We start from the raw sequence: 22,857 nt of genomic DNA on the forward strand, positions 1-22,857 counted from the left end.
GCCTCCAAAACTTTGGAGGAAGTTCAATGGGAGTCAAAACTCCACGCGCGAATGATCACAAGATGTAGCACACACTTTCTCTCAATGACTCTTACAAGGCGCTATTGCTAAACTCACAAGAGAAGCTCTCTTTTGCTTGCTCTCTCTTTTGCTTGCTCTCTCTTTTGTGGCACTTGTTTTGGTTGTAGTGGTCTAAATCTTGTGTATAGAATGGATCAATGAATATATGTGGTTGGGAGGGCTTGGATATGTCAACTATATGACTTGGAATGTTGCTTGGACTCCCACACCTTGAAGTGGCCGGTTGGGGTGGTATTTATAGCCACCAACTAAATTGTAGCCGTTGGAGAAGGCTGCTGGCGATGGGCGCACCAGACAGTCCGGTGCGCCACCGGACAGTGTCTGGTGCGCCACCGGACAGTGTTCGGTGTGCCACCATGTCATCCTGTCGTTAGGGCATGGAGCTGGTCGACCGTTGGAGGCTTTGTCCTCATGCGACACCGGACAGTCCGGTGCCCCTCTGACCTTCTGCTCTGACATCTGCGTTGCACTGTTCACCTTTGCAGAGTCGACCGTTGCACGCAGATAGCCGTTGCTCCGCTGGCACACCGGACAGTCTGGTGAATTATAGCGTAGCTGCGCCTGAGAAATCCAAAGGTGAAGAGTTTGAAGTCGATCCTCCCTGGTGCATCGGACACTGTCCGGTGGCTCACCGGATAGTCCGGTGAGCCAGACCAGGGAGCACTTCGGTTTTCCTTGCTCCTTTCTTTTGAACCCTAACTTGTTCTTTTTATTGGTTTGTGTTGAACCTTTGGCACCTGTAGAATATACAATCTAGAGCAAACTAGTTAGTCCAATTATTTGTGTCGGGCATTCAACCACCAAAATCATTTAGGAAAAGGTTTAAAGCCTATTTCCCTTTCAAGAAGCGAATTACCGAGGCCTGCACCCAAGTTGCCACATACCGTGCAAACCCTAGATAACCCATTCGGACCGTCCGCGTGTGGCGCCAGACAGTCGGAATATAATGTCGGACGGTCCGGCCACATGGCCGGACAGTCCGTGTATTTAACCGGACGGTCCGGTACAGAGTTTTTTGAGGAGGATGGATATCCAACTCCGTATTCGTCTCAGCTAGACTCCCCATCTCACCATACGACACACCAACACCATAATATAATCTACCAAACTCGTGAGAGTGAGTACTTTCCGGCCCCTAGAAGGCCAGAAAGGAATGACCAGTCCTATGAGCCTCATAGGGCATGTATTAACGCGTCGCAAAACCCAAACAAATGGGGAGGAAAACAACGTACCAACATCCAAACAAACTCACCCATATTGGACCAAAGAGCCGGTGGTCTCCCACCGGCTGCCATCGATATAGTAAGAGAGGAAATAGCTGGGGCATTCCGAGATAAGCTCGAAGTTAGTATAGTCCCCGAGGGGCAGTCATATCGAAGACCTTATCATAGCCAGTTTGACCGTCTCTCATACCCACAGGGGACCAGAATACCCGAATTCACAAAGTTTTCGGGTGACCAAGGAAAGAGAACACGTGAGCACATAGACCAGTTCTTATCACAATTAGAAGAATTGGCTGACACCGAAGCATTCCGTGTACGTTTATTTTCATTATCTTTAACAGGGACTGCATTCACATGGTTTGCCACGTTCCCTCCTAATTCCATTTTTTCATGGGGAGATTTAGAACAAAATTTTCATGAACATTTCTTCTCTGGCGATTACGAGCTAGATTTAGTAGACTTAGTGGCCTTACGACAAGAAAAGGATGAATCGGTTAGTGATTATATCCGAAGATTCCGGGATACGAGAAACCGATGCTTTCAAATTCATTTAACAGATGAACAACTGGCGGGAATAGCCTTTGATGGATTGCGCTATTATTTAAAAGAGAAATTAGAAGGCATCCAGTTCTTTACGCTAGCACAATTACATCAGAGTGCTTTGTCTTGTGAAAGCCGAAGCAAAGAACTAGTCAAAACGGTTCATCATAATGTCCATATAATAGAACACAATCAAAGTAGTTCGAACGATGAACCAAAGGAAGTTTACACTGCCGAAATAGTTTGGCCCAAGCAGGCCAGATCTTTGGCTTGCTCCTCCTTGCAGTCAGTTCAAAAGTATGCTGATGATGGCAAGGAGTAACTGGCCAAATTTTGGTTATATGACTTAGAAAACCGAATTACCGAAATATACACACCCCCTTCCAAATGGGCAAACCTATGTATACAACATAGCCACACAGGTAAGATTGTGGCTGTCTGACTGCCTCTCTCCCCCAAATCTCCAACGTGTAGATCTGTATGTGATTTAATTTCAGTTTAATTTGTGTCGGCGTTTCGAGACCGGGGGGTCCCTGGGCTGACGAGTGAATGTCGCCGCGTGCCCCAGCCCAGATGGGTCGAGCGCGAGGGCGAGCGTGAAGGGGGAGAGCGAGGCGGCCGGAGACCGGCGTGAGAGAGGTGGGAATCCCGCGGCCTTCGTGTTCGTCCCGTGCCTAGGTCGGGTGCGCTTGCAGTAGGGGGTTACAAGCGTCCACGCGGGAGAGGGAGCGAGCGGCCCCAAGCGAGCACCTGTCTCGTCCCCGCGCGGCCAACCTTCTCTAAGAGGGCCCTGGTCCTTCCTTTTATAAGCGTAAGGAGAGGATCCAGGTGTACAATGGGGGTGTAGCAGAGTGCTACGTGTCTAGCGGAGGAGAGCTAGCGCCCTAAGTACATGCCGTTGTGGCAGCCGGAGAGATTTTGGCACCCAGCTGGTGTGATGTCGTGGCCGTCGGAGGAGCGATGGAGCCTGGCGGAGGGACAGCTGTCGGAGCGGTTGAGTCCTTGCTGACGTCCTCTTGCTTCCGTAAGGGGGCTGAGAGCCGCCGTCGTCACAGAGTGTGCGGGGCGCCATCATTGCCTATCTGGCGGAGCGAGCCAGATGGGACACCGGTCTTGTTTCCTGCGGCCCGAGTTAGCTCGGGGTAGGGCGATGATGGCGCCTCCTGTTGACGTGGCTGGTCTGCACCCTAGGTTGGGCGATGTGGAAGCTCCTCCGAAGCTGAGGTCGAGTCTGTCTTCCGTGGCCGAGGTCGAGTCCGAGCCCCTGGGTCGGGTGAGGCGGAGGCCGTCGGCTGAGGCCAGGGCAGAGGCCGAGCCCTGGGGTCGAGCGAAGCGGAGTTCGTCGTCTTCTGGGGCTGAGCCCGAGTCTGAGCCCTGGGTCGGGCAGAGCGGAGTTCGCCGTCTTCTAGGACTTAGCCTGAGTCCGAGCCCTGGGTCGGGCGGAGCGGAGTTCGTCGTCTTCTGGGGCTGAGCCCGAGTCCGAGCCCTGGGTCGGGCGGAGCGGAGTTCGTCGTCTTCTGGGGCTGAGCCCGAGTCCGAGCCCTGGGTCGGGCGGAGCGGAGTTCGTCGTCTTCCGGGACTTAGCCCGAGTTCGAGCCCTGGGTCGGGCGAAGCGGAGCTTCCTATGGTGCCTTCGGTCGGGCCTGACTGCCTGTCAGTCTCACTCTGTCAAGTGGCACCACAGTCGGAGTGGCGCAGGCGGCACTGTCCTTCTGTCAGGCCGGTCAGTGGAGCGGCGAAGTGACGGCGGTCACTTCGGCTCTGCCGGCTGGGGGGCGCGCGTCAGGATAAAGGTGTCAGGCCACCTTTGCATTAAATGCTCCTGCGATTTGGTCGGTTGGTGCGGCGATTTGGTCAGGGTTGCTTCTTAGCGAAGGCAGGGCCTCGGGCGAGCCAGAAATATGTCCGCCGTTGGAGGGGGGCCTCGGGCAAGACGGAAGTCCTCCAGGGTCGGCTGCCCTTGTCCGAGGCTAGGCTCGGGCGAGGCGTGATCGAGTCGCTCGAATGGACTGATCCCTGACTTAGTCGCACCCATCAGGCCTTTGCAGCTTTATGCTGATGGGGGTTACCAGCTGAGAATTAGGAGCCTTGAGGGTACCCCTAATTATGGTCCCCAACAACTTGAATTGGCTATTTCAGATGTGAAAGTTGCCTAGAGGGGGGTGAATAGGCAAGTTAAAACTTTTTCAACAAAAACAAGAAGCAAACTGGGTAAAACTGAATTGATCTCGAAATTCACCCAGTTAACTTTGGAAATAAGATGTTCTAGTTGATCCACAGGGTTCAAAGTAGTAGATCTGAGAAGGGCACTTCTCAAAATCCACACACCAAAAATATATAAACAAATCTTCCACGCTATGGTGAGAGAACGAAGAACATGAATAAGAACAATGAACAAGAACACAAGAGACACAAGATTTATCCCGAGGTTCGGTCACACCACCAAGGTGCCCTACTTCCTCGTTGAGGCGCCCACAAAGAGCCGGGTCTCTTTCAACCCTAATCCTCCCTTTGCCGACCACAAAGGTCAAGCTCACACATTAATCTTTGCTCAAACGAGCTGGTAATACAAACTTTCTTGTGGTCTTCCACAAGATTTGGAGACTCACAAGAGACACCTAGTCGTCTAGGAGCTAGAAGCTCCAAGAGTAATGAATCCACAAAGAACTCGATGTAGTACCAAAGCTCGAATCAAGAAGAAGAGCAAGAGAGATTTAGAGATGAAGCACAAAACCGCAGCTCTCAAGCTCACTCAAAGATTTCTCTCCAAAGATTTGAAATGGGAGAGGCAAGACATGTGTGAGAGAGAGAGGGAGGTGTTTCTTGGGTTAGAAATGGAGTTCAAATCGTGCTCACTGTTGTGGGGTGAGAGGTAGGAGTGCGTATATATAGGTGGAGCTCAAAACTAGCCGTTTGGGCAGATTTTTCTGCCTGAGCTCGGTTGAACCGCCCCCTAGGGCGGTTGAACCGCCCCTGGCAGGCCTGGCAGCCTGTCTGCCAGTCTGACTGGCAGACTGACGCGCAGACTGACCTGCAGACTGGTCAAGTTGACCAAGACCGGTTGAACCGCCCCTAAGACCGGTTCAACCGCCTGGGGCAGGCTGAAAGACAGTCTGCCAGTCAGACTGGCAGACTGCAAGTCAGACTGCAAAAACAGGTCCTGACACCGGTTGAACCGCCCCTAGGGCCGGTTCAACCGCCTAGGGGTCACACTGGCAGTCAGTCTGCCAGTCAGGAGGTCAGACCGGTCAGGTGACCCTGACACCGGTTGAACCTCCCCTAGGATCGGTTCAACCGGTTTTGACCAGTGAGGTCCGGGGAAAATACCCCGGCTGAACTTTCCCTGGACACCGGTTGAACCTCTCTAGACCCCGGTTGAACTTGCCCTGGACCCCGGTTGAAGTTGAAGTTCAGCTGGAGTTGAGAAAGCTCAACTCAGCTGAAGTTGAGCTCAGCTGAAAAGCTCAGCTGCAGCTGAAGAAGCTCAGCTCAGCTGAAAAGCTCAACTGCAGTTTAAGAAGTTCAGCTGCTTTTCAACAAGAACACTCTAGGTTTCTCAAACCTAACCACGGTCAACCATAGAATTTTAAAGAGATTTTTGGTTTTCAAAAAATAGCTTTTGAATATAGAGGCTTGAACTTTGGCAAACACCTACCTTCTTTTTGGATCCCTCTTTATAGTACGACGATTCCTATACTCAAAATAAATAAAATATAATTAAGTAAACTCCTTGAGTCATTGGTGTCTTATGTGTGATTTCTCCATGGCGTTGCTTCATAAGGATCACAAACATCTTTGTCTCACCTTTTGAAGCAAACATAAATCAAACCCTGTGACTTGTACCATATCACCATGTATAAGTTCAAATCATGGCTTCAAGTCACCTTGCTGATGCATCAACATGTTATAACTCTTCATAGCTGATTAGTTCATCGACTAAGTGCAAGTACTCTCTTCTTCACCTTAGCCATGGTACCTCGGTCCACAAGCCGTCGCTTGGCCTTCACCTTCGCTTAGTTCCTCGAAGCCCTTTCCTTGCTATCTTCACACTATCAAGCCATTCTTGAGTCACATCATTTTGAGCATCCATTGAGAGAATCATTTCTTCAATATTGTGAACCTTGCTTGAATGTCTTCTAGATATAACTGTTAAGATTAATCAAGCTCTAGTTTGATTCTCATAGAAGCATATATGGACTGATAGTAATATGGTCAAGCCAATTCACGATTCCTCATATCTTATTCACTTTGGCTTGACCTATCCTCTTAATCACTTCATCCTCTATTCTGATCATATGTATGTAGTGATTTCTCAGGTCTTGTCCATACATTCAAACCAATATAGAGATCATATTATATCCATTTGCATTGTCTCATTGGTTATTTAACCTCGTGTTGAACCTTTGTTCACTGATCATTATACACTATTCAAGTATGTTCATTATACTGAATTTCCTGTTCAACACTTAGCAAACTCGTTAGACCTTTAAATGTGTTGTTATCCAAATCACCAAAACTCACAAAAGGGATGAATGCACTTTCAATCTCCCCCTTTTTGGTGATTGATGACAACACATTTAAAGCTTACATAAGATTTGATAAATAAGATTTTGAATCCTATGATATAGTTTCCTTCCCCTAAATATGTGCATTTCAGAAAAATAACACTTTTGTACTCAAATGCCAAAAGCACATATTATGGAGACAACTTATATCATACTATTCATGGGGTGCAGTGTGTCATAAAATAAACGTGATGTTCATGACATAGTATGCACTCATCAATTTTCTACATCTTATGTTTTTCTTATGACTTCCCCTTTTGTTAATTATTTCTCCTCTTTTTAAAGTCTTCTAACACTTAGTTACATAAGACTAAAGGTAAGCTTTAATGCAAAATTTCTCCCCCTTTGTCATAAATCTCCAAAAAGGATACAAAGAATATAAAGGGTAGAAATTATGATTAAGCAAGATGGGAACACACTATTATGAAAAGGGTCCTTAGATGGCACAAAGGTAATGGAGAAGTGACATGAAGTGATGTACCTTTGCATTTTTACCTTTTCAAGGGGAGTTCCAAACTTGTGTTGGATTTACAATTCATTTGCAAGCTCTTGTTGGTATCGTTGTGACATAGGTCCAAGATATTAAATGAAGATTGTCATACTAAATCGAAGGTGAAACTTGATACCTAGAGTCTAGATGTCACCTAGCATTTTCTTATCACAACAAGAGGAAACATGAAAATTGCACAAGTATGGATTATGCAACTAGTGATCATGTATGAAAAATATCAATCGAAAAACAACAATTGATATAATTTGATAGATAAGCAGATCACTAATAGCATATTACACTAAGTTCTCCTCAATTTTTAGTGCACACATATATATAAATTCAATTGATATCTGCTGAGAGTACTTATTTGCACCTTAAAGTACCATTGGCATAAAAGGAGTATCAATTGAACATAATCATGCAACATAAGAAACATGTGCACTATTTAATCAATTAAGTTCTAGACAGGAGAATTTATAAGCTATGCTACTTCAGACATTTGCAATCCAAAAGGATGTGATACATATTTACTGATTTTAGATGACGTGGGAGTAGCATATACAAGAGAAACTCATTCTCTTATGAAATGTATAAAAGATACATTTATTAGAGCAAAGAATCTTTGATACCCATCAAATTTGCAGTGGAAGCGATCGTCTTTGCCTAAAGATTCCTTTCTAATTTGAGACTACACACATAATAGACTTGAAAATGAAGTTAGTCTCAAAGATTCAAATCATAGACTATTCTCCCCCTAAATGTGTGCATACAAGTGATGAATACTTGTTTAGCTTATGCACTTGGACTTATGAGGCCAGGGGATTAAGTTCTACAATTTGAACCTTGGTACAAATAAAGTATGAAAATATGAAATTGCACCAATTGAAGGAATTACTCATAATCAAAAGGTATACTAATAGACATGATATGCAATATTTTAAGCCAAGATTCTTGAGAAGTTAGCATGTTTGACTCATACCTCACTAAGATGACTTAAGACTAACATATGACATCACCACACGAGGTATTAATCAAATATCTAGAGATTTTTTAATCGTCACCACAAGTGCAACCTTATGATGTGACTTAAGATATTGCATATACATGCATACACTAGCATGTAAGAGCCTAGATACACAAATGTAATACAATAATTCATGAAGTGACACACCTTTGTTCTACGCCACATGGTCTCCATTATAATCATGAATTTCCATCTTAGCTTTTGATAGGCTTGACATTTCAAAGAGAAACTTATCCTCTTCACACGATCAAGAGAAACTCATTTTCATTTCTATGGAACCATTCATCCTCATTTGATGTTCTCCAAGGTGTGAGACTACACAACATGAACTTGAAAGAATTCATTAGTCTCACAAGATATAGGCTAAACTCTCCCTCAATTTGTGCATGCAAGAGTACACAAAGTACACTTATGCACATCAACAATACGAGGTTAAAGGAGATGTTTGCACTATATCTTGGTTTAACATAACATGCTTTACATAGATGATGAAAATTAAACCAATTGAAAGTTTAAGAATTGAAAGTATATCAATTGAAATCCTAAAGGGTAAAGCATGCTAATATGAACCTCAAAACCTCATAATGAAGGATATCATATAAATATGTCACTACATCTTCATTATTTGGTTGACAAAAAAAGTATAACTCCCTTCTTGAATCACTGTGATCTCTTTTCTCTTTACGATTTCATCCAACCAAGTGATCTTGAACTTCTTTCATCTTTTCTTGATTCGATCAATTAAAACTCAATGATTGAAACAACCAAGACTCTTATATCCATAGATTTTGAATCCATCTTGAAAGCTCTTGGAAGGACCTTGTTGAAACACTTAGAAAAGAGAGCATTAGAAACACAAAGGAGGGTTTCACAAATGATGATCCTTATATGAGGATGGCAAATGAATCATCATTCTTAGAACCCAAAAGGGTAGATTAAATTATTTTAAATTAGTGCACATATATGGTTGATGTCAAAGTTATATGCACTATTGAACATTTTATATTGCAATGAAATTAATCTATGTTATGGTACATCCCACTAAGGATAGAATACTAAAACAACTGAAGGAGAGGAAGTTTTCATACCTTGGCCTCTTATCAACTTCATCTTACTTTAGTTGAATTGTATCCTTAAGCTTGTGTTTTATCCAATTTAAAACAAGTACCATCTCTTAACATAGATTTTCTATGGATAAACTCAACACAAGAGATGGCATTAGTAGCACAAGCACTAGTTTCTTATTTAACAACCCTTTATATGTGGAAGACAAGCATGTTGCTAAAATAGAGAAACATCATAATATGGACTAAATTTCCCTTAAGCCCTCATGCACAATATATTTTGAATGACATTGATAATATGCATGGTTATTCAATGAAGTCTAAAGGGCTGACTTAATCCATATTATGGTGAGTGTCTAATATAGAAGAATCAAATCCAAATTAACTAGAGAGAATACATCACACAGTTTTGGATTGTTGACCATATGATAATATCCATTCATCTTCCAATTAGACCTTTATTTCATAATCAACAACTGATGTATATCCTCAAGTGCTTCTTTTTCCTTAGTGGCTACACAAGTCACAAAAGAGATAAGATTTGAAAATAATATGCACTTGAGATTCAGTTGTTACCACCCTTGCTACTATCTCCAAAGATGATTTATACATTCATTATCGAACACCCAACTTGATCCATTGAAGGAGTGATCACAATCCTTATTGTGGCCTTTCTCTTTGTGTAGGCACCCACATATACTTGACAACCATCTTACATGGTTTCAAGTCAATATTTAATCACACAGATAAAAGCTAGAGTTAAGAATATGAGCCTTTTCTCCTTTTCTTTATACATCATTGTGTTGCCTTCTTGATGATGAACCTAGCTTGACCTTGGGTGCACCTAGCTTATCAAGGTTAGTCGCACAAGCATTCATATCATAGAGACAAGTTATGCATGGAATTTACAACTTAGTGATCCAATTCAAAGTGAAGCATATGGATACTGACTGAAGTAGATTTCTAAGATATCAACATAAGGGTTTCCAAAATTTAGAGAGTATGGATCACTAATTGTACCTTTTACAGTTTAAAATCATATCCATGTTAGTGCATATGTATGTCATAAATATCAACAAAAGGATTCTTATGCACTTTTAGATTTAACGATAAGGGAATTTTAAACTGCCTCAGGAGTAGCTATTTAGAAACCAAAGATTACAATCCATATGAATGAGATACAAATTTACCATTTTGGATTGTCTTAGTATAGCTTACTCAAGGGAAACTTATTCTCTGTGACACAAGATATATAATGTTCTCCCACTAGATATGTGCATCAAGTATTTGAATGACTTGCCACATGCACTTTCAATTCAGTTAAGAGTCTCATGAGGAGTACATTACATATCATGGTCAAGGCATGACAAATTTGCAATGAATTAACTTATCCTTAAGAATACTTACCACCAAGTAGAGCGTACCATTTGTTATACCAATTCGAAAGATCTTACTATCTGTGGTGGTGTCATCGTAGTATTCTTCTTTTCATCATTTGTGGAGACTTCCTTCTTTAGCTTGTTATCTCTTTTCCTTTTAATACTAGTTGAAAAAGAACTTTAAAAAGAGATATTAGTAGTACAAGGAAGTATTTAATGAATGGTGATCTTTAGATATGAATTGCAAACAAATCATCATTTATGAGGCATAAAGGCATAAATTAAATTCCTTTTTAAGTTAATGCACATGGAGGAGTGAATTAACAATATGCACCAATTTACAAATTTAAGCCAAAAGGAATTTTAACCTTTATATTGACATTTATTTCCATGGAATAGATTATTACCAATTGAAAGAATGCCACTTGAAAGGAACTATTATTGGTCTCATACCAAATGAAACAACTAGTTCCATACCTTTGCCTTGAGCATTCCTAATCTTTCTTTTAGGTGAAGATTAACCTTTAATGCTTGTGATTTTACCAATTGAAAGAGCACAATCTCTACTTATGAATTTCCATGAAATATCTTAAAAGAGATTGCATTTGAAACACAAGCAATAGTTTCCTATTTAGAAACCTCTAGTATATGAATGACAAGACGGTCACTAAAATAAGGAAACCTCATGATATGAACTAAATTACCCTTACAAACATCATGCATAACACTGATTTAAACATGGTGAAAATAGCATGATTATTTAATTAAGTTTACATGGCAAGTTTAATTCATAGCATGTTGAGTGATTAATTTAGAAGACTCAAAACCAATTTAAACAAGAAGGAATACATCACATAGTATTGGTTTGATCTTCTTTGAATGTTGAATGACACATTCCATTTGAGAAACACATTCTCATGTTGTGAGACTACATTAACACTTAGATAGAAACATTAGTCTCACAACTCTAGTCATATAGAGAATTCCCTTTTTGGTAAGTGCTTTAAGAATTTGAATTTCTTACTTAGAACTCTATTCATTTAAGAACATGGGATAATCCTCTTTATGTCTAGGTCATGGCAATAATACGATAATAAATTTGAAATATGCCACAAGATACATACAACCAATTTAAAGCATGTAGATTGTCACAATATAAAAATATAAACTTGCAATCTACCATATGATTGGAACTTTTCCAAGACAAGGTAAAATATTTTAAGTTCATTCTCAAGTGCTTCATTTTTCCTATGTGGCTACACAAGACACAAAAGAATATACTAATTAAAAGCAATGTGCACTTAAGATTTAATTGTTACCATCCTTTGGATATCACTTGGTTGTAGGCCTTTTGCTTGATTCCTACAAAGGTTAATCCTTATTCCCTACAACACAAGTTCTTGCTAGAGAAGAATATGAAGTTAGTGATATAACAACTCAATTCATCTTTGGGTCAATCTTAAATGATAGACAATGTAAGATTGATAGCTTGAGATAAGAATTGAGTTAAACCGCTCAAGCACCCCAAAGCTTCATATCATCTCTGGGTACCTGCAAAACTTATTAAGTACATTTTGGTACCCATCTCATGATAGGTCCATCAAGGTTAGCCAATAAGGACTTAGGCACCCAAATAGCCTTGGTCCTAGAATGTGGTGAACTCATCACCTTTCTAGCACAAGAGTCAAATTTGGGTCTCCTAAGCATATTTGAATGTATTGACAAGTTAGGCTTAGGAGTTTTACCCTTTGGACAAACCTTGAATAGATGACCTTTTTCACGGCAATTGTAGCAAATGTGATGCTTGTCCTTGCAATGCATTTGCCTTTTGCTTTCATCCTTTTTGATGGTCATCTTTCTTGATTGTGCAAGGTCTTGATTCTTCATGTGGGGGCATGAATCAATTTCATGGCCCTTCTCCTTGCATCCATAGCATCTCCTATCGCTTCTCTTTGATCTTTCTTTGTTGAAGCACATAGGTACATTGTTAGAGCAAATCATATGAGCATTAATTTTCTCACCATGGATTTTGCTCATGCCCTTCTTGGAAAGCTTGGTATTCTTTTGAAGGGGTTTTGTGCATGCTACGGTTGTCCCCTTCTCAAGCTTTTTCACCACATTATCATGGTTATCTTGAGAAGGTTGAGCATGACACTTTCCCTTCAAACGAGTTAAGCTCCTTCTTAGCATTCCAACTTCTTCCTTGAGCTCTTTATTTTCTTGTGTGATAGAAATATCACTAATTCCTGAAATGTCTAGCTCAATGGAAGATTGGCTTTCTTGAGAGCAACATTTGTCAGCGCATTGTAATATAGTTTCAATTTCAACACATGTGCACATGTGAGGTTGGTATGATTTCAAATTAGTTAACACAACCTCATGAGCCATTTATAACATGATATGTGAATCCATAAATTTATTATGAGAGCACACAAGCATATCATGTTTTTCTTGCAAAGCTAGATTTTCAATATTTAGCCTTTCTATCGTGTTCTTGAACATAGCATTTTTATTTTCTAATTGAGCAATATATGATGAATGATTAACAACTTTAATTTGCTCAATTGAAATGTCTTCATACCTTTGGACCAAATCATCATGAGAGCACTTTAGCTTCTCATGCTCTTTGGTCAACTTCTCTAAGTCTTCGATTTTTCTGATGAGGAAGTCTTCTTGCTTATGAAGCATTTCTTTTTGTTCTTCCGCTCTTTTCATGAGTTTGAGCAAGCTCATCCGATGTTTCTTGCTTAGCTGAGCGAAAAATTGTTGAAGATCATCCTCATCTTCACTATCACTTTCTTGCTCCTCCTCATTCTCACTTTCGCTTTCACTGTCACTCCCATTAGCAATAAAGCACATATGAGAAGTGGATTTGAAAGACGAACCTTGTGAAGAGGTGGATTCGTCGTTTGGTCTCCATCGATCATTTTCTTCTTTAACTTTGTTCTTCGCCTCATCTTCCTTCATTTTGAGGAACATCCTTTCGGCGATTCTCATGGCAAGATCTATTGCCCTAGGATCAACATCTGCACCAAAAGATAAAGTCGAGGCAACCTCAACTTTTTCAAGCTTAGAAGCACTTTCGTTTCTTAGTCCCCCCGACATGATCTTTTCCTCACGTTGTTAAGCGTTAGAACGAGGATTAGGCTCTGATACCAATTGAAAGTTGCCTAGAGGGGGAGTGAATAGGCAAGTTAAAACTTTTTCAACAAAAACAAGAAGCAAACTGGGTAAAACTGAATTGATCTCGAAATTCACCCAGTTAACTTTGGAAATGAGATGTTCTAGTTGATCCACATGGTTCAAAGTAGTAGATCTGAGAAGGGCACTTCTCAAAATCCACACACCAAAAATATATAAACAAATCTTCCACGCTATGGTGAGAGAACGAAGAACATGAATAAGAACAATGAACAAGAACACAAGAGACACAAGATTTATCCCGAGGTTCGGTCACACCACCAAGGTGCCCTACTTCCTCGTTGAGGCGCCCACAAAGAGCCGGGTCTCTTTCAACCCTAATCCTCCCTTTGCCGACCACAAAGGTCAAGCTCACACATTAATCTTTGCTCAAACGAGCGGGTAATACAAACTTTCTTGTGGTCTTCCACAAGATTTGGAGACTCACAAGAGACACCTAGTCGTCTAGGAGCTAGAAGCTCCAAGAGTAATGAATCCACAAAGAACTCGATGTAGTACCAAAGCTCGAATCAAGAAGAAGAACAAGAGAGATTTAGAGATGAAGCACAAAACCGCAGCTCTCAAGCTCACTCAAAGATTTCTCTCCAAAGATTTGAAATGGGAGAGGCAAGAGATGTGTGAGAGAGAGAGGGAGGTGTTTCTTGGGTTAGAAATGGAGTTCAAATCGTGCTCACTGTTGTGGGGTGAGAGGTAGGAGTGAGTATATATAGGTGGAGCTCAAAACTAGCCGTTTGGGCAGATTTTTCTGCCTGAGACCAGTTGAACCGCCCCCTAGGGCGGTTGAACCGCCCCTGGCAGGCCTGGCAGACTGACGTGCAGACTGACCTGCAGACTGATCAAGTTGACCAAGACCGGTTGAACTGCCCCTAAGACCGGTTCAACCGCCTGGGGCAGGCTGACAGACAGTCTGCCAGTCAGACTGGCAGACTGCAAGTCAGACTGCAAAAACAGGTCCTGACACCGGTTGAACCGCCCCTAGGGCCGGTTCAACCGCCTAGGGGTCACACTGGCAGTCAGTCTGCCAGTCAGGAGGTCAGACCGGTCAGGTGACCCTGACACCGGTTGAACCTCCCCTAGGATCGGTTCAACCGGTTTTGACCAGTGAGGTCCGGGGAAAATACCCCGGCTGAACTTTCCCTGGACACCGGTTGAACCTCTCTAGACCCCGGTTGAACTTGCCCTGGACCCCGGTTGAAGTTGAAGTTCAGCTGGAGTTGAGAAAGCTCAACTCAGCTGAAGTTGAGCTCAGCTGAAAAGCTCAGCTGCAGCTGAAGAAGCTCAGCTCAGCTGAAAAGCTCAACTGCAGTTTAAGAAGTTCAGCTGCTTTTCAACAAGAACACTCTAGGTTTCTCAAACCTAACCATGGTCAACCATAGAATTTTAAAGATATTTTTGGTTTTCAAAAAATAGCTTTTGAATATAGAGGCTTGAACTTTGGCAAACACCTACCTTCTTTTTGGATCCCTCTTTATAGTACGACGATTCCTATACTCAAAATAAATAAAATATAATTAAGTAAACTCCTTGAGTCATTGGTGTCTTATGTGTGATTTCTCCATGGCGTTGCTTCATAAGGATCACAAACATCTTTGTCTCACCTTTTGAAGCAAACATAAATCAAACCCTGTGACTTGTACCATATCACCATGTATAAGTTCAAATCATGGCTTCAAGTCACCTTGCTGATGCATCAACATGTTATAACTCTTCATAGCTGATTAGTTCATCGACTAAGTGCAAGCACTCTCTTCTTCACCTTAGCCATGGTACCTCGGTCCACAAGCCGTCGCTTGGCCTTCACCTTCGCTTAGTTCCTCGAAGCCCTTTTCTTGCTATCTTCACACTATCAAGCCATTCTTGAGTCACATCATTTTGAGCATCCATTGAGAGAATCATTTCTTCAATATTGTGAACCTTGCTTGAATGTCTTCTAGATATAACTGTTAAGATTAATCAAGCTCTAGTTTGATTCTCATAGAAGCATATATGGACTGATAGTAATATGGTCAAGCCAATTCACGATTCCTCATATCTTATTCACTTTGGCTTGACCTATCCTCTTAATCACTTCATCCTCTATTCTGATCATATGTATGTAGTGATTTCTCAGGTCTTGTCCATACATTCAAACCAATATAGAGATCATATTATATCCATTTGCATTGTCTCATTGATTATTTAACCTCGTGTTGAACCTTTGTTCACTGATCATTATACACTATTCAAGTATGTTCATTATACTGAATTTCCTGTTCAACACTTAGCAAACTCGTTAGACCTTTAAATGTGTTGTTATCCAAATCACCAAAACTCACAAAAGGGATGAATGCACTTTCAAGATGTCTCAGCCTGAGGAGGACATGCAGGAACAAAATAGGTCATCTAATGAGCCCCTTAGCTTGAGTCTGAACAGGAGGCTAATAATGTTGATGTTGGGTCTGTTAATGCTAGTGGGGATGCTGCTGTTGTTGGGGATGCATCTACAAGCAAGAAGGTCATTGACTGTGATGCTGCTGCTAGGTTGTTTCATTTGTTGCCTGGTGGCTATTACTATTAGTACTGTTGTAAGTAATGCTCACTGGTACTGTTGTTGCTCGCTGGTGGCTGCTAGCTCTCTAGCTGTGGCTGTTTACCTGTTGTGGATTAGTGGTTGTGGATTTATGGATTGGACAATTACTGTGATTTCTATTATGTCATTTTTTGATGTGAAGTTGTTGAGCACTTGAACTTATTTGGATACTAGTTAAGTGCTCGTGCGTTGCGACGACACACAAATTGTTGAGGTGTCTGTTGCTGCTCGTCCGTGTCAATGAGCTGCTCGTCCATGTCAATGATGGGCTATCATTGGTGGCTCCCATCTTGTGAAATGTAATAGACGTGTCCATCTTGCTAAACGCGATGGAGATCTTCTTGCGTGGACAACAGAAATAACATTAAAAAACCACAAGATTGATTAAGCTAAAGTAAACACTCAACATCCACACACGCCTTAGTCATTTGTCGTGAAAATTCGCGCAAGTATTGTAGTGCAATGTATTTGAATACGCAAATGCTCCCTAGTAAGATGCCCGTGCTAATGATACGACAAATCTTATATTACATATAGTTTATCATCCATGGACCACAAGATAAAAGAGTATAAATAATAGGAAAAAATACACCAATGTGAGCCCAAGCAAATATAGGAAAGAGCTGACCAACTAGAACTACTCATCCTTCATTCCATCCGTGCACAAAATCCAACAATAAAATTGGTGTGAATTATATGCAAGATACGGAGAGAAACTTTAACTATTTACTTAAGTAAAACTAACTACAATAGGCTAAGTATATGTCGGCGCTGCCCAAGCTCTCAAGCTCCAAAGCCTCTAAAGCTCTTGATGCACGAGCCCATGCATCATATATGTGAGAAGCATTTGTCATCTCCCTGACAAATAGCTCAAACCATTCGGAGCCATTATTACTTGTTTGGTAATTATCTACAGTTGGAGGATGTTCTGTAGTCATAGCTCAAACCATTTGCAAGATTGATGCTACTGTCAGCAATACACTCTAGAAAACTACTTCAATGCTTTCTAAAAAATAATATAACACATTAGTAAGTAAGTGTGATACAACCAATTTATTCCCTATGGTACTAACACCATTATAGCTGACAAATTCCAACTACCACCAAATACAATGTGGGCTTGATGTCATATCAGAATACAGGTAAAGCAGAGGCAACATAGGATATTTGATGGTCCAATTCTACATAAATTTAATTCCTTAACAAAATCAAATAGAAACATGTGTTTAAATTGAGTAGCATATGATAGTGTAGATATATAACAGTAACAACATATGAATTAAGGAAATTTGAAATAGTGAAATAAAACAGCTCTAGATAAAATTGGTGGCACCAAGAACCACACTCCCATTGAATAATTGACAGGTCACTATTATTAAGTACAGCTAGAACATTTGACAGGGAAAACAAGAATCTAGTAGAGAACTAACCTTCAACAGAAGGCTGAATTGCAGTATGCTGACATTTTCGCACAATACAAACTAAGATGTGTATATTGCATCCAATACCTCCATTTGCAATAGAGTGTGAGTAGACTCATAAAATTGAAATGAGTGAAATTGTGAAGAAGCTAATACCTCCATTTGCAACAACGTTCACTTCCATACTGGTCTGTGAAGATGGACAAAGGATCAACAACAATAGAAGGAAAACATGTGCTATCACACTAAAATTGCATGTTTGATGTTCTAAACATTGGATGGGCAACTATAAGGACTATTCCATCCTTCGTCACTCCAAAATCTTTCCATGGCGGATAGATAACTTTTTTGCTACTGTAGAAACAATCAACTGCATGTAGCAAGCTTAAGAGATGGATCTAGTGCAGCCCTGTCCAATCCAACGAAAACACCGCTAAAACAGGATGGCGGTTTTAGAAGGAACAAACCTGGTTAGCAAGTGAGATGGAGTGATATTGCATCTATGGGCTTTGCCTGATGTCACCCAATTTTGGGTGCTAGAAATGAACTTTTTGGATGCAAGCATCAACATTTTTTGCATTGCAGCCATCACTCCCATCAAGCATTCTAGCTCAGACTAATGAGATTGTTCTATAGAAACATCACCTTTATTATTAACAATTACAAAAAGAAGGCAGCTATTTAAGAGGGTTCATTTTATTTGTGTAGGCTCTTCTTGTTCTAGCAGATCAACAAGATGACATATTAGAGAAATTGTTGTATAACTGCACGAAGGGAAAAATAAGTTTGTTGTGGACTCACACAATGCAAATGTGGATTGAATAGAGCCACAGCTAGCAGGGAGTGATGGAACAACACAACAACATCGTTCTAGTTCCTAATCTCTTTTTTGCTAGGCTAAATTCGGCAAGAACCTAGAACCACCTTTCAATCCTGCAGAACAAACATGTTATATGAAGTGCGCAAAATCAACACAGATCTGAATATTGATGATTCCACATAGGGCAAATGATAACAAAGGCAGACACTCCTACCTTAGACCTCCTATCATGTAGATCGAAACCCTGTCTTGCTCGGTGCTGGTGCCCTGTCCCTATCCCTTGGTGAATCCTAGGTCAATAGGTGTGGGGGAGGCACCACGCAGCGCCTGCCCACCGCGTCGCCGCTGTAGCGACCACTCCTGTTCGCCGTGTCGTCACCACGACGTGAACCAGGCGCCGTAGGTGGCAGGGAGCGCCCTAGCGCTAGAGGATGAGGAGGAGGACCCGGACATGGCAGCCTTGTCGTCGTCACCCAACGATAGTGTGGGGTCCTTCCCGCTGGACCCAGGTGGCCCATAGGCCCACGCTAAGGCCGCCGCGGCGCAGGCCGGCGACGAGCGGTCCTTGTCTCACGCGAGCGATGAGGACGAGGGCGCGTCCGCATGCAAGAATCTGCGCTTCTGTAAGGAGCAATCCGCACAGAGCTACGCGTGCTTAAGACGGCGCCACCCTTCTTCATGCGCCTCCCAACCACCGCCCTCTCCATGTGCCCGTCCTGCGAGCGCATCGCCTCCAGACCCAGCCCTGCCTCCACCTCGGCACCTGCATTGTCCATGCCGCCTTGATTTCGAGGTCGACTGAGGGTACGAGGGCCGGGATTGAGAACGAGACCTAGTGGAGAAGAAATGGGGGGTAGCGGGGAGGTGAGGCAGGTGAAACCGATGGCGTGCATGAGGGCATCTCGAGTGGGGTGGGGTGCAGACCTCCTAGCAGGAAAGATCGGAGGCGGTCTCGGGTGGGAGGGGATAGGGGGCACGAAACTCTGGCCACGGCGTGTGGCAATCTCGGGGGGCGGACGCAACGGTGGAGGGGAAGGGCACGGCGGGGAGGGCAGGGGAGGGGCAAGCTTTGATGTCGGCTGCTCTGTGGCAGCGGCAAAGCACGTCGCGGGGATGGGGGCAGGGCCGCAGGGGCACGGGTAGCGAGGCACACGGGGGCGTAGCCATGGTATCGCGTGCGCCCACTCTCGGTTCTTAATAGTAGTAGGAAAATATTAACTATCTAATATCTTTTGCATATATTTGAACTTGTGGATTATGCCTAAAATAGGATAGGATATACGTTGCTCAAATTTTCTAAATTTGGTTGTTTTGCTAGATTCACTAAGCCGCTTCCTGACACGATTGCCTCTTTATATAGATAGATATATGATCTATGGGGTTATTACTTAGAAGTCTATTTTGTACAAGATCCCCTCCTATCTGATAGAAAAGGGTCCCATGATCCCGAGCCGGTCTTATCTTGGCTCGCAAACCCCAAGTTTGTCTATGAAGAGCTAATCTAATTGTATTAGTTTCTATAATGGATTTCTTATGTGGAATACTAATGGATAGGGCCTCGTTGCTAAGTGCTACAAGATCTAGTGCACTGGAACTCGTGGTTATGGACCCGAATCCTTTAGTATGGAACATTGTCTTTTCCAAGTAAAAACCCCTAGTATATGAAAGAATGAAAAGGTGCTTTCGTTCTTGTGGAATAAGAAGCCCTCGTACCTTAATGAAAGGAAAATAGGAATTTTTCATTAGGTATTTGACCAAATAGGATTGTCTAGTTCCTATAGAACCTATCACTAAAATACCCGATAGGGCTAAGCGGAACGAAAAGGGTTTTCCATGAGATGGTAAATGAAAACGATTAGCCCCACACGAGGTTTGGGAATAAGTGATTGTCTGATAATGAGCAAGGAATATACGTCTTTCTGCTAAAGAGAATCTATTAAACTCATAATTCATTAGATCCTTGTTAGCAATGTCAACTAGGTATCATAAGTAAATGGATCTCGGTTGTTCGATCCTTTGATAACCAAGGTCATTCTTTGCTAAAGAGAAATGATCACTATGAGTCAGACTCAATAGAATTGGATCCATTCCAAAAAGCGAGAATTAGGATTCTTGATCCCTCTCAGTCTCTCTTTCAATTCGAGGATCCAGAGAGGTGTTTTCATAGTCATCTCCGAATATTTGCCAGCTCCGAATATTTTCGATTTCATTTTTCTATGATATGTCTTTCTATATGAAAATTGGTTATTTACGATGTACGATGATCCCTGTTAAGCATCCATGGCTGAATGGTTAAAGCGCCCAACTCATAATTGGTAAATTTGCGGGTTTAATTCCTGCTGGTTGCACGCGAACGGGAACGGTCTATTGGAATTGGCTCTCTATCCATGGAATCTCATCCATCATCCATACATAACGAATTGGTATGGTATATTCATACCATAACATAAGAACAATAAGAACTCGAATTCTTATCGATACTGGAACTCAGAGCATAGGGGGGAAAGTCGATTTATGGATGGAATCAAATGCGCAGTATTTACAGAAAAGAGTCTTCGTTTATTGGGAAAGAATCAATATACTTTTAATGTCGAATCGGGATTCACTAAGACAGAAATGAAGTATTGGGTCTAACTCTTCTTTGGTGTTAAGGTAGTAGCTGTGAATAGCCATCGACTACCCGGAAAGGATAGAAGAATGGGACCTATTCTGGGACATACAATGTATTACAGACGTATGATCATTACCCTTTAACCGGGTTTATTCTATTCCACTTCTAGTTAGAGAAACGAACTAAAGGAGAATAATTAATAATACGGCGAAACATTTATACAAAACACCTATCCCGAGCACACGCAAGGGAACCGTAGACAGGCAAGTGAAATCCAATCCACGAAATAAATTGATCCATGGACGGCACCGTTGTGGTAAAGGTCGTAATGCCAGAGGAATCATTACCGCAAGGCATGGAGGGGGAGGTCATAAGCGCCTATACCGTAAAATCGATTTTCGACGAAATCAAAAAGACATATTTGGTAGAATCGTAACCATAGAATACGACTCTAGTCGAAATGCATACATTTGTCTCATACACTATGGGGATGGTGAGAAGAGATATATTTGGTTAATTTGGTAAAATGCGAAACAGAACCGAATAAAACCAAAATTCTTGATTTCATCTAACCAACATACCCATTTCGGTTCTATTTTAGAACCGAATTTTATAAAAATTCGAGGAACCCAACCGAACGGATTCGTTCCATCCTGCTTTCTGCGGACAGCGTCGTAGCGGCAGCACGGTGTATGCACGAGCAGCACAGCGGCAATGTCTGTTGTCAGAGTTTGCTTGCTGCGCCAAGACGACACACCATGAAGGTTTGAAATGCATATCGGTCTCACGCACGTATGCTATTAGGTATCTGGCTGGCAATTGTTCCCGTGAATCATTTTTTCATAAAAGGAACTTGTTCACGACGTGAAGACTTGGAAACTCGAATAATCTTTTTTTCCTAAAAAAAGAATTGGGTATGTAATTACTTATTTGCAATTATTTTATGTGTCTGGGAGATTATCCTGACAGTTCATCACCAGTAGATTAGAGATTGCTTTGGAAGAAAGTATATGATGCGATTTTTTCTATAAATTATAATCGATATTCATGTTAAGCAGGGGCGGATCTCCAACCGGGGCTGCCTGGGCTGCAGCCCCGGTCACGGCCCAGTAAAGCAAAGAGGTCCATCACTGCCGGCCTGCCGCGTCCACGCTACCCTCTAGCCGCTGAGCCGCCGAGACGCGGACGCCCTCTAACCTGCACTCCTCCAGGTCCAGCCGCTGCCCTTTACCAGCCTCCCTCTACCGGTCTACCCTCCATGCTCCGGCTCCAGCCGCCGCCCGCCAGCCGGTGAGGTGCCCACGCCCGGAGGACGGAGCACCGCCGCCGCCGTAGCCTATAGCACCGCTCGCCCGAAGGCTGGACCCGGACCGCCGGAGCGCCACTTGCCCTGTCGGAGCACCGCCGCAGCGCCGCTCGCCTCGTAGGAGCACCGCCGCGAGCCCGTAACCATACCGTTGTCCAGCCGCCGCTCCGCGCACCCTCCTTCGACCTTCGCCTTGGTTCCGACGCGCAAGCGGTGAACGATATGTGCAAGATTAGTTTTTATTTGGTTTAAAAATTTTTATAGCATTAGTTTATTAGCCCTCTCTTGGATCAATTCTGGATCCGCCACTGCTCTGAATCAACCAACATAAGATACCGCTCATCTCGGGCGGACTTAGGACCTGTTCGTTTATGCCGGATTTCACTAAGAATTGTTTCAACCTATCAAACCTTATATAAATTAGACAAACAATCCAGTTAGAAATCATTCTGAGTGCTCAATAACCGAACATGCCCTCAACCGACTCACAAGTCCGGCGCCAGCAGCCTCTCGCTATACGAGATAATTCCGATGCCCCGTGCAGCCTCACAAGTCCGGCG

The sequence above is a fragment of the Zea mays genome, chromosome 3, assembly GCF_902167145.1.
Source record: "Zea mays cultivar B73 chromosome 3, Zm-B73-REFERENCE-NAM-5.0, whole genome shotgun sequence".
Taxonomy (NCBI): domain Eukaryota; kingdom Viridiplantae; phylum Streptophyta; class Magnoliopsida; order Poales; family Poaceae; genus Zea; species Zea mays.